Source organism: Triticum dicoccoides, chromosome 6B (genome assembly GCF_002162155.2).
Source record: "Triticum dicoccoides isolate Atlit2015 ecotype Zavitan chromosome 6B, WEW_v2.0, whole genome shotgun sequence".
Classification (NCBI taxonomy): domain Eukaryota; kingdom Viridiplantae; phylum Streptophyta; class Magnoliopsida; order Poales; family Poaceae; genus Triticum; species Triticum dicoccoides.
The window spans coordinates 139,072,130-139,086,037 of NC_041391.1; positions in this window are offsets into that span (position 1 = coordinate 139,072,130).

Below are 13,908 nucleotides of genomic sequence, written 5' to 3' on the forward strand. Positions count from 1 at the left end.
TCTTCGCTGCAGGCGGTGGCCTAGCCAATCGACAGAGAATGTCAAGGACCAACAGCATGATCAAGAACAAGATGGAGCGCGTACACTTACTGGTCTACCGCGGCGTAGTCCACCCTCCTCTTGCTGAGCTTGAAGCCCGAGAGCCTCGTGGCCTGGGGCGCGGCCGCAAGGAATCCAGGAGCAGAAGAAGGGGCAGCAGAAGGACGGGAAGCGGCTCCAGGTGGCGTCCGGGCGGAAGCAGCATCTCGGGAGATCAGCGTCGACCTACCCCTCATCAGGATCACGGGCGGATCCCCCTTCTCCTAGGTGGCGTCGGCCTCATCGTCGTCTATCAAGGTGCGGAGGATGTCGGCCTTGCGCAAGGGGGAGGTCTCCCCCATCTCCTTCGGGGTCGCCTCCGAGTCATTCTCCTCGTCTTCCTCCTATCCTCCCCCTCTACGGGAGTCACCTGAAGACACGTCCACCGGCGCCGTCGCCCCCCAGACCACAAGGGGCGCCGGCAGCACCAGGTCGTGCCTATCAAAGGTGGGAATAGCGGCCACCACCTGCGCCCTTTCCTTGCGGAGGAACAAGGGGACAATAGCGCTTGGCGGATACTCCTGGTCACCGCCGACCAAGAGGCGGTGAGCCACGGCCAGCTCCTCGTCAGTCAAAGCCACCGGATTCAGGCGAAGCTTGTCGTTTCACCCCCAAGCATCCATAGGGGGCGTGAGCGCGCCTGGAGAGGAGCCACCCGCTGCATCATGAACTCCCTCAGGAGCATGGCTCTCGTCAGCTTCGCCGCCTTCGCGTTGCCCGGCTTCAGGTCGGCATTCATCCTCTCTAGCACCAACGTCGCGTGGTCGTCAGTGAGCTTCGTCTGAGACAACCCTTCGTCAGACTGGGGCATCTCCGTTGGCGCGCCAACCGCGGGTGGACACACTTGGCATCCATCATGACCCACTAGCTCTGGAAGACGTGGGCCTTCTTCCCGACCTTCGAGATCGCGTTGGCCTTGCCAGACGTGACGAAATTGCCGCACCCCGAGGTGTGGTCACCGTTGGTTCGGAGGAAGAAGAAATGGCGCAGCAGAGCCACGAACGGCATCACCCCGACATACGCCTCGCAGTAGTAGGCGAAAATCAACAAGAGAAGAATGGAGTTGGGATGGAGATGAAGGGCCTGCAACCTGTAATGGCAGAGGACGGCATAGAAGAAGTCAGAGAAGGGGGGGACTAGGCCCACGATGACGGTGCTATGAAGAAGGGATAGAAGGTGCTCCCCTCAGCTTCCGGCACGGCGGAGCCATCCCTGAGTTCGGTCCTCCCCTTTTCATTGCTCTCCCCTGCCGTCAGCAGGCGTGTGGCAGTGAGACTCTTCTCCGGGACAGGGGGTGCGTCGAGAGCCGGCTCATACCAAGCTGGCGACGCATCAACCTTGACCTTGCGGGGCACCATCGATCGCAGAAAGGGAAAGGATTGAAGCGGGTCTAGAGATTTTGGAAGCAAGAAGCGAGAAAGGGGATCTGGAGCAAAACGAAGGAAAGCAATGGAGGCGAGCATTGCCCACATCAGCCTTTTGTTAGATGGGTAGTTGCCGAGGCAGCGTGAGGAAGCGGAGATGCCCACATCTAATCAATCGCCATGTGTCGACCAAGGCCACATGCTGTTGGGGCCCGCGGCGCTCCGCACTTGTCCTTTGGCTTCGCCTCAAAGCCAAGTACGAGCACGCCTTGGGCCTGGGGGCTACTGTCGGCGTTCTGGGAATGAGGGTCCCCGGACTTGTCTGCCTGTGGCCCGCGGCATGGCTCCTCCAGCGGCCCTGTACAGCCCATCTTCGCCAGAAAACACTCAAGACCTCACGAGGGGCCAAGCCTCGTGAGGCGGACGACACAAGACCTCCTCAGGAGCGGCCTCACCAGGCAGGTTCACGAGGGGCGAAGAGATCAAGGCAAGGGGGTATCTCGCGAGGTTCCCATGACGCAGCCATGACGACCAAGGCCAGGAGGGCACCCGCGCGCGCAGTGTCCTTGTTTCCTCCCTGGTTCTAAGGAGGCAAGCGCAGGCGCGGAGTATCGAGGCATCAGGCAAAGGTTTCCATATTGGTGCAACAAGACCAAGACCAGCAGGCCAGCAGGACGGAGGTCACCATGGATCCCAAGGCGGCGTCACCACCAGAGTCTTTGGCAAGAGAAGACCACTTTTGTCAGGATAAGCTTTACTAGCTGTCCCCCTTCAAACTTGGCTGTTGTGGGATCCCTTCCCGCTCAATATTTGGGAAGAGGACCCGGGCCTCTATAAATAGGACTAGCCACCATCATAGAGAGGCAACTCATCAGGAGACGGATCCAGATCATCCTCTTCCACACACAAGTTCACCAAGCACAAGAGCACCTCTCCTCATGAGGTTGTTCTTCCCTTTGTACTGTTCGTCCTCAGCCCAAGAGGCAATCCACCACACCACACTAGAGTAGGGTATTACACCGCAACGGTGGCCCAAACCAGTATAAACCTTGTGTCCCCTTGTGTTCTTTCGGCTCGTCGAGCTAGGCCATGAGATTCTTGAGCGAGTTAGCCAACGAGGGAGAGAGATCTTCGTGCGCACCCCAGTGTTCGAACCTCGAGGGTTTTCCTGGAACCCGTGATCCGACATTATCATCTAGTACATGTTTCTATTATGCAATTTCGTGCTCAATTAACTATTTTTGTTCATTTGGTCTATTGTCCATTTAACTGTTTGGTTCAGTTCTATAATTTGATTTTCATTTGCTGTGGGCACAATTTTGTATTGTTATGCATGTGACACCAATCAAATTTGGATGTACTCAATACATATTCTACTGATAGTATGGCAACTCTTAGTTAACCTGATCAAGATCTTCCTTATGTGTGTTGCAGGGAAACAATGGGAGAAACTGCGGTTTACCATCGAGGTTTGTTCAAGCCGGGTCCTTTGGCTAGTAGCACATTATTGTGTAGTTGCAGGAATCATTCTAATATTTAGGTTTCTTACAATTTGGTCTTGCACATGTAGGTCCTACTGTCAGAGGGTTAGACCCACCGTTCGACCCATTTTGCATATGGGGAAATGAGATGTCCATGAATATCAGTCAAGTCAAGAAACTCAGAAAGATTGTGAGGATGAAGAAACTTACGACGAATAACAACAAGATCTTTGTTTGCACAATGAAGAAGACATTAGTTAACTATAAGATGGTTCCAACTGTTTGACCTTGTTTCTACCCCTTGCGCCATTTTAAAATTTACAACAGTGATTTATGCATAGCTTTGTTTTCAGTACTTTTCAAAGAAGTTCATCGATGATTACCTCTCAAACCACCTGCATGGTCAAGAGGCGAGGAAGGTATTCATTCAACACCTATGGTACAATATTGAAGTCTTGCTGAAGAGGATGAAGGTTGGGCGGGCAATTATCCATAGCCACTGGCCTAAAGTTGCAAGGACATTCAACATCACTGAAGGCTCAATATTTGCCTTCTACTTCTGCAATTTCCCAGATGAGATTCATCTATCTATTTACCGTGTATGATGATACTTTCCAAAGGTTTTTGATGCTGCATGTGAAACTTGGTGTTGTTATGTAATGGCGTAACTGAGTGCCGAAGCTATCTGATATAATTCGATTATGAAATCCTGGTTGCTTTTATACGGATATGAAATATCTGGCGTGTTTATAAGAAATATCAGTTTGATTAGTACATGGATTATCAATAATAGGCTAATTACCCTGCTTATTGGGGTTTTCTATTGCAGACGGTTACTCAGACAGCATCGTGGGCGATGAACTCAAACAACCCGCATGGTTTCTAAAAAGTAGGCGTGTTCGATCAACTAACAATCACACGCAGCTTCCGGCAGCAAATTGTTGTGTTAGGCCACCTTGCACAAACGTTTCCACACAAAGAACTGTGTGTGATATACATACCTACGGAAATGTTTTTCTAGGATTCACTGTGTGGGGTGTACATACCTACGGAAATGATTATATGGGATTCACCGTGTGGGATGTATATACTACGAAAATCATTTTCTGGGATTCACTGTGTGGGATGTACATACCTACAGAAATTATTTTCTCGGATTACCGTGAGGGATGTACATACCTATGGAAATGATTGGGTTTCAATGCCTCGCCTGATCGCACACGGCCCCATCCTGGGTCCCAGGAGGGCCTATCCCCGACGATTTCTGGGTCATGTGGGAAGGACACCCTATCACACACACTCACTTGGTGACGGTTCCAAATGTCGTCGCGGAAAGGGGTTAAAAATTGTTTATTTAGCACCTCGTTGTACTAGTGAATGCTAAAAGCTGTGAAGATAGAAATCAAGAAGGAGAATCAAGTCTTGATGGTTAACAAGACCACTAGTTTCAAGAAAAGGGCAAAGTAAAGAAGGGGAACTTCAAGAAGAACGTCAAGCAAGTTGCTGCTCAAGTAAAGAAGCCCAAATCTGGACCTAAGCCTGAGACTGAGTGCTTCTACTGCAAAGGAACTGGTCACTGGAAGCGGAACTGCCCCAAGTATTTGGCGGATAAGAAGGATGGCAAAGTGAAAGTTATATTTTATATACATGTTATTGATGTGTACCTTACTAATGCTTGTAGTAGCGCCTGAGTATTTGATACTGGTTCTGTTGCTCATATTTGCAACCCGAAACAGGGGCTACGGATTAAATGAAGATTGGCTAAGGATGAGGTGACGATGCGCGTGGGAAATGGTTCCAAAGTCGATGTGATCGTCGTCGTCGCGCTACCTCTACATCTACTGTTGGGATTAGTTTTAGACCTAAATAATTGTTATTTGGTGCCAGCGTCATGAACATTATATCTTGATCTTGTTTGATGCGAGATGGTTATTCCTTTAAATCAGAGAATAATGGTTGTTCTATTTATATGAGTAATATCTTTTATGGTCATGCACCCTTGATGAGTGGTCTATGATTGTTGAATCTCGATAGTAGTGATAAACATATTCATAGTATTGAAGCTAAAATATATAAGATTAATAATGATAGTGCAACTTATTTGTGGCACTACCGTTTAGGTCATATTGGTGTAAAGCGCATGAAGAAACTCCATGCTGATGGGATTTTTGAATCACTTGATTATAAATCACTTGATGCTTGCGAACCATGCCTCATGGGCAAGATGACTAAGACTCTGTTCTCCGGAACAATGGAGCAAGCAACAGACTTGTTGGAAATAATACATATTGTTGTATGCGGTCCGATGAGTGTTGTGGCTCGCAGCAGGTATCGTCATTTTCTAACCTTCACAGATGATTTGAGCATATATGGGTATATCTACTTGATGAAGCATAAGTCTAAAACATTTGAAAAGTTCAAAGAATTTCAAAGTGAAGTGGAAAATCATCGTAACAAGAAAATAAAGTTTCTATGATCTAATCGTGGAGGTGAATATTTGAGTTATGAGTTTGGTCTTCTTTTGAAACAGTGTGGAATAGTTTCGCAACTCATGCCACCCGGAACACCACAGCGTACTGGTGTGTCCGAACGTCGTAACCCTACTTTATTGGATATGGTGTGATCTATGATGTCTCTTACTAATTTACCGCTATCGTTTTGGGGTTATGCTTTAGAGACGGCCGTAATCACGTTAAATAGGGCACCATCTAAATCCGTTGAGACGACATCATATGAACTGTGGTTTGGCAAGAAACCCAAGTTGTCATTTCTTAAAGTTTGGGGCTGCGATGCTTATGTGAAAAAGCTTCAACCTGGTAAGCTCGAACCCAAATCGGAGAAATGTGCCTTCATAGGATACCCAAAGGAGATTGTTGGGTATACCTTCTATCACAGATCCGAAGGCAAGATATTCGTTGCTAAGAATGGATCCTTTATAGAGAAGGAGTTTCTCTCGAAAGAAGTGAGTGGGAAGTAGAACTTGATGAGGTAATTGTACCTGCTCCAGAGTTGGAAAGTAGTACATCACAGAAATCAGTTCCAGTGATTCCTACACCAATCAGTGAGGAAGCTAATGATGATGATCATGAAACTTCTGATCAAGTTACTACTGAACCTCATAGGACAACCAGAGTAAGATCCGCACCAGAGTGGTACGGTAATCCTGTTCTGGAGGTCATGTTACTTGACCATGACGAACCTACAAACTATGAGGAAGCGATGATGAGCCCAGATTCCGTGAAATGGCTTGAGGACATGAAATCTGAGATGGGATCCATGTATGAGAACAAAGTGTGGACTTTGGTTGACTTACCCGATGATCGGCAAGCAATAGAGAATAAATGGATCTTCAAGAAGAAGACTGACGCTGACGTTAATGTTAATATCTACAAAGCTTGACTTGTTGCGAAAGGTTTTCGACAAGTTCAAGGAGTTGACTATGATGAGACCTTCTCACCCGTAGCGATGCTTAAGTCTTTTTGAATCATGTTAGCAATTGCCGCATTTTATGATTATGAAATCTGGCAAATGGATGTCGAAACTGCATACCTTAACGGATTTCTTAAAGAAGAGTTGTATATGATGCAACAAGAAGGTTTTGTCAATCCTAAAGGTGCTAACAAAGTGTGCAAGCTCCATCGATCCATCTATGGACTGGTGCAAGCATCTCAGAGTTGGAATATATGCTTTAATGAGTTGATCAAAGCATATAGTTTTATACAAACTTGCGGTGAAGCCTGTATTTACAAGAAAGTGAGTGGGAGCACTACAGCCTTTCGGATAAGTATATGTGAATGACATATTGTTGATAGGAAATGATGTAGAATTTTATGGAAAGCATAATAAAGAGTGTTTGAAAGGAGTTTTTTCAACGAAAGACCTCGGTGAAGCTGCTTACATATTGAGCATCAAGATCTATAGATATAGATCAAGACGCTTGATAAGTTTTTTCAATGAGTACATACCTTGACAAATTTTTGAAGTAGTTCAAAATGGAACAGTCAAAGGAGTTCTTGCTTGTGTTGCAAGGTGTGAAGTTGAGTAAAGACTCAAAACCCGACCACAGCGGCAAAATAGAAAGAGAATAAGAAGTCATTCCCTATGCCTCAATAATGGGTTCTATGAAGTATGCTATGTTGTGTACCAGACCTATTGTCTACCTCACCATGAGTTTGGCAAGAGGGTACAATAGTGATCCAGGAGTGGATCACTGGGCAGCGGTAAAAATTATCCTTCTGGAATAAGGACATGTTTCTCGATTATGGAGGTGACAAAAAGTTCATCGTAAACGGTTACATCGATGCAAGCTTTGACACTGATCCGGATGACTCTAAATCTCAATCTGGATACATATTGAAAGTGGGAGCAATTAGCTAGAGTAGCTCCGTGTAGAGCATTGTAGACATAGAAAATTTGCAAAATACATATGTCTCTGAATGTGGCAGACCCGTTGACTAAACTTCTCTCACAAGCAAAAGATGATCACACCTTAGTACTCTTTGGGTGATAATCACATAGCGATGTGAACTAGATTATTGACTCTAGTAAATCCTTTGTGTGTTAGTCACATGGAGATGTGAACTAGTCATATAAAGATGTGAACTATTGGTATTAAATCACATGACGATGTGAACTAGATTATTGACTCTTTTGCAAGTGGGAGACTGAAGGAAATATGCCCTAGAGGCAATAATAAAGTTGTTATTTATATTTCCATATATCATGATAAATGTTTATATTCATGCTAGAATTGTATTAACTGGAAACTTAGTACATGTGTGAATACATAGACAAAACAAAGTGTCCCTGGTATGCCTCTACTTGACTAGCTCATTAAATCAATGATGGTTAAGTTTCCTGACCATAGACATGTGTTGTCATTTGATGAACGGGATCACATCATTAGGAGAATGATGTGATGGACAAGACCCATCCGTTAGTTTAGCATAATGATCGTTCAGTTTTATTGCTACTCCTTTCTTCATGTCAAATACATGTTCCTCCGACTATGAGATTGTACAACTCCCGGATAACAGAGGAATGCCTTGTGTGCTACCAAACGTCACAACGTAACTGGGTGATTATAAAGATCCTCTACAGGTATCTCCGAAGGTGTCTGTTGGGTTGGCATAGATCAACATTAGGATTTGTCACTCCGTGTTTCGGAGAGGTATCTCTGGGCCCTCTCTATAATGCTCATCACTATAAGCCTTGCAAGCAATGTGACTAATGAGTTAGTTGCAAGATGATGAATTACGGAACAAGTAAAAAGACTTGCCGGTAACGAGATTGAACTAGGTATGATGATACCGACGATCGAATCTCGGGCAAGTAACATACCGATGACAAATGGAACAATGTATGTTGTTATGCGGTTTGACCGATAAAGATCTTCGTAGAATATGTAGGAGCCAATATGAGCATCCAGGTTTCGCTATTGGTTATTGACCAGAGATGTGTCTCGGTCATGTCTACATAGTTCTCGAACCCGTAGGGTCCGCACGCTTAATGTTCGATGATGATTTGTATTATGAGTTATGTGATTAGATGACTGAAGTTTGTTCGGAGTACCGGATGAGATCATGGACATGATGAGGAGTCTCGAAATGGTCAAGACATAAAGATTGATATATTGGACGATGTTATTCAAACACCGGATGAGTTCCGAGAGGTACCGGATAACTATCGGAGTGTCGGAGGGTTATCGGAACCCCCCGAGGGAACTAATGGTCCTTCACGGGCCTTAGTGGGGAGAGAGAAGGGCCACAAGGGGCTGGCCATGCACCCCCTCCCCTTGGGTTCGAAATGGGCCTTCATGGGCCTTAGTGGGAAGGGGACGCCTCCCCTCCCCTTTCCTTCTGTTCCCCATCTCCCTTCCTCCTTCCCCCTCCCACCGAGTGGAATCCTACTAGGACTTGGAGTCCTAGTAGGACACCTCTCCTTGGCGCGCCCTACAGGGCTGGCTGGCCTACCTCTCCTCCTTTATACATGGGGGCAGGGGGCACCCTAGAACACACAAGATCAATTTCCTTAGCCGTGTGCGGTGCCCCCCTCCACAGTTACACACCTCGGTCATATCATCATAGTGCTCAGGTAGCATCAGCACAAGAGCAGGAAAAACGCATGAGCATCAGGTAGCATCAGGACATGAGCAGGAAAAAGCTAGGCATCTACACAAACCTCACCTACAGGAACATGAGCAGTGCATCAACAGAAATCAAGAACGTTGCATCTACAGAATCTAGCACCTGCAGGTACATCTGCACAAATCAGCCATGCTACATCTACAGAATCCCACACACTACATCTATAGAGACAAAGGGAAAACAACCGCTATATCTATAAACTACAACAGGAGCGCACGTGGGACGACCACAACAACCAGAAGACCTAGCAATCGCACCTACCAGTGGCTGCACCAGATTGCGCGAGTGGGCGACATGAACTGACCTAGATCTAGAACCAACACAAGCAGAACAGCACACGCGTGTGGGAGAGAGAGGAACAACCAATCGTGACACCGGGGAGCGAGGAGAAAGGGAAGAGAAATCAAGCTCGAGCGGTGGAAGATCTCGAAATCGCCATGGGCAGGGAGAATCGACTCCTCTGCTCCGCTGCTCGAGCTCCCCCTCGGCCTTATCAAAATAGAGAGAAAAAAATTAAAGAGTAAAAGACACACTCTCCGAAATTCAAACAAGACAAAAACCAGAGCCGGCCGGGGCAGCAGTAACGGGCAGAGAGAAAACCGCACCAAGCAAAAAAAACGGACCCGAAACAAGCCCGAACAAAAATAGAAACCAGCACGAGTCTCCATGCAACAATGGACGGGCACCGATTTGAATGTAAACGAATTGCAAGACAGTCAACTATAAAAAAGCAAATCCATTAATTTAGGGGTAGCCACGACGTCTAGTTTTGTTTCTTGCAGAAGAGCGAGAGAGGGGTTAATCGTGATGACTTCAGAGAGGACGTCTTTGCACTTATCTACGTCTCCGAGTCCGTGAACGTTCCAAGAGAGCATGGAGAAAGGAGACTGATTCATGGAGGGGAACGTTTAGTTCCTGGGTAAATATGCACCCTATATGAGAAAAAATTTAGCAATTCAACAAAAAGTCAAAAATTTCTGAAAATATTTTTGAAATAAACTTGACCTTTCATTGTACTAGTGAGAAAAGTTCCACAAAAAGAAAACTCCTCTTTGACTTCTTTTCAAAAAAGGCAATTTTTTGGTCAAAATAGCATGAATAGTGACCTATAAAACGCCTCGTTGGCGTCAACACCGTAGACCAGAGCAATCTTGGCGAGCTTGTCCGCTGGCGCTGCCTCGTCGGCATCAGCGGCGTCACCATCAGATATGCAGAGGGAGGAGCCCTGGGCCGCTCCAGCGAGGTCATCCGAGGCTGCGCCATTTGGATTCCGGCCGAATTTCAGCCATCTCGGCCTGGGGCGAAAAGTATAATTAGGCCGAAATTGCTCAAATTTGGTAAATTTTGGTCAAATTTAAGTCAAAGTGCAGTTAAAATTTGATCAAATTTCAGCCGAAATTTTTGAAAATTGCCGAAATTCGGCCATCTCGGCCTAGGGCGAAAAAAAGCTCGAACTGAAAATCAAAACACAGGGCTGCGGTGAGGTTGAAACGAGTAGCCTTGAGCCGGGGGCCTTCTGTGCCATTGTGGAGTAGGACGTCGTCTCCCGATCGGTGACGCAGCTTGGCCGCGGAGACCACACGCTGGGTGTGGAAGGCGCGCTTGCAAATGGTGTCGTCGTGGATGGCAAGGTTGGAGATAACAGTAGAGGACGAGGGGTCAACCGTGAGCGGCACGTTGACAGGGTTGCACGGCGCGGCGGCAGGGCTGACCGTGGCGCTGACTGTCGTCGGGGCGACAGCTGGGGACGGGGCCACAGCCACAAGATCGTCGACGGTGCAGGAAGACAAGGTAGGCGCGGCTGGGAATCAACCGATGTCGCCACCATGGCGGAGAGGTGAGCAGGCGGGGTTGGGACCAGGAGCATTGGCATGGCGCCGCCTGGGTGCAGTGGGATGAAGGGGGGGAATTGTTGGAATTTTGTCTATTTTGGGCCAAGCCCAATAGCAGTTTCGAAAAATACTAATAAATACTAGAGACCCACATAGCCCATTCGTGCAACGCAATAAGTGAAACTAAAGTTTGAGTCATTTTACAGTGCATCCGGACGATATGGACCGTCCGACGGAGCGAATTCGACGGTCCAGATCCGATGCAATACGTTGATGTCACGTGTATTATATCAGACCCCGAGGGGCATTTTCGGGAGAAAAAATATTTCGAACTGATCTGATTTTCCCTCCCAAATATTTCGAGGGTATTCTCAGTACGAATTTCAGGGCTATTTTCAGTTCGATTTGTATTCCGTTCGCTAGGGTTAATACCTCACCACCGCTAGGGTTTTAATCCTCGCCGGCAGGATCTAGGCGCTCGTCGTGGCCCCTCCCTCCCTCGTCGCCGGCAGGATCTAGCTGCGTGTCGCGGCCCCTCCCTCCCTCATCGCCGGCAGGATCTAGCCGCGCATCGCGGCCCCTCCCTTCCTCCACCCCAATTCCCTCGCAATGTCGCACCACCTTTTCAACGAACACTAGATAGGGACCACTGCCCTCCCGCGGCGGCCGCGGGCAAAGAGTCGGCGCCATCCCACCTCCCAGTCCTTCATGCGGGTGCCTATAGCCACAAGGTTATAGGCAACCTCTTTCCCACACCCCAATTGGTTGTTTGCGTCCTCTACATATCATTTCTCAGCCATGGCTACAGCTGTGATCTGGCCATGCATCTCGTCCGATGGCAAGATAGTTGGGTATGGATCATGTTCTACGGGACTAGATGAAGCCGGCCGCCGGCCTCGACGGCCAGCCCCATTCGTCCAGTCCCGACTGTATGATCTACGAACGTTCAATCGTTGCATTCAACATGTATTCTTTCAATTTGGCTGATAGGTGAGATTTGGAGATCAATAGAGATGATAAGCTATTAATTTTGGAATGTACTATAAACAATTCATAGCTTATGTTGCTCAATATCTATGATGCTCGCTTCTTGTTGTGCAATTATTGGACTGGGATCAACAGACTTGGCATGTGCTTTATATGAAAGATTAGATTCACATGGGATATCCACCTTTTCAAGATTGATGTTAATTCTTATTATGATGTTTTAGCCTTGTTAAAGGGAGAGTAATGGTCCTCGCAAAAAGCAGAGAGAAAGGAATGAGCATTTGATTCTTCCATATGTTGCATTTCATTCTTCCGTGTTTAGTTATGTCCAACATTTGTTACATGCACACACTTGACAATGTTAGTACAAGTAGTAATTTTTCCTCTGTTTTGCAGGGCTATGACAGAACATGCTATGTGATTCCCTGAGGCAGGATGAATGTACCATGGCCACACCACTGTGCTCCTGAAGGTGATCGCTTCAATTCAGCGTTGCAGCACCTGCAGAGGCCCCCTATGGTACGTGCTTTACTCTTGTTATCCTATGCTCTATTTTTTTGCTTTGCGGCCTGCCTACGAGACATAGCTGGGATTGCATGTTGAATCAGGCAGTATTTTTGACTTCTGTTGTGAGGCTATGCTCATGCTCATACCTTTTTCTCTCGTATGATAATAGACATATCATAATCCATTATTCTTGTAGGGTTGCCCCAGGCACCATTACTGTCACATGGTAGTAAAAAGCAAATATAGATTTCTACGAGATCCTGTAGAGACCAAATTTATTTCAAGCAAAATATAGTAACCAATATTATTGAAGTTTTACAACTTGACTTATGTGCAATGGACTAAGAACACAGCTAGGAAACCTTCTTCGGGACTAAAACCCAACCACACCCTACTCTATCGCTTTATGGCCAAGTGAACACTCCACACTGCTGGACTAACTGCTTGCATCTTCGTCGTCTTCAACCGCAGCTGCATCCGATAGCCTAGCATGGTACTGCTTGAACCTATTCCTGTATTTCATTTTGTTGTAGGGTGAATCGACAAGCACAACAGGTAGCTCTTTTCTGAATTTCTCGATGTAGGCCTGCATGCAAGGATATGTTAGTATCGTTCCATAAGTTTCAGAAAATGACATAATTTTAGGTGTTACTCTATGTACTTCGCCATATTGCTTACCCAGTTTTAGTCCCATAAATAATTCGATGTTCTTCAGCATGTACAGTGCACAACAAGAACTGCAACATTTTATGTTGTTAGATCAGCATTTCAGATATTAACAATCTAAAACAAAAACAAAAGCAAATATTTTTTATTGACATTTCATCAGATTTTGGCACATTAATGTTCCGTACTGGCCATTGTGTCACGTTAATGTCTTCCCATGCATTGCTTTCTATCCCATTGACTCGCCTCGCTGCTCTCAGATGTGCTTCCATCCAACGCACCTGCAAGCCCAATGGGATGAGAAGTTGCCTATGACTAATACTTACATACGATGTCAAATCCTTTGTTGTAATTAAATATGTTCAAATTCTCACCACGTTATGTACTTCTTTGAGTACCATACAGTGGAAAAGTGAATCAAGAACCTGAATCTCCTTCCTTCTGGGGTTTACGACCACAAGTAACCAGTGGACGTTTTGGATGTTCGTAGGTAGGAAAACCTGGATTGCACAGATAATTAGATCAACGTGTATAGTAATAAAAAATTGTTCAAAGTCAAGTTAAAATACCATATCATGTTTCAGGTAGCTGGTGCCTTGTGTTGTTCCAGGAATGTCTGCCAAAGCGTCCTCGTAGGACTCCTCTATCCTACCATCTCTTTCGAGCTTAGCGACATCGGCCACCCTCTCAATGTAAACCAGTTGGCCGTCCCTTGTGTCAATTGGGTCATCATGACGCATGAGCTGGATTGCAGCATCAACCACCTACAACAATAATCAAGTTAATTGTATTGTACAAGAATGAAACTTCATAAACTAATTTGTGAAATATCTTACTTCGTCACCCA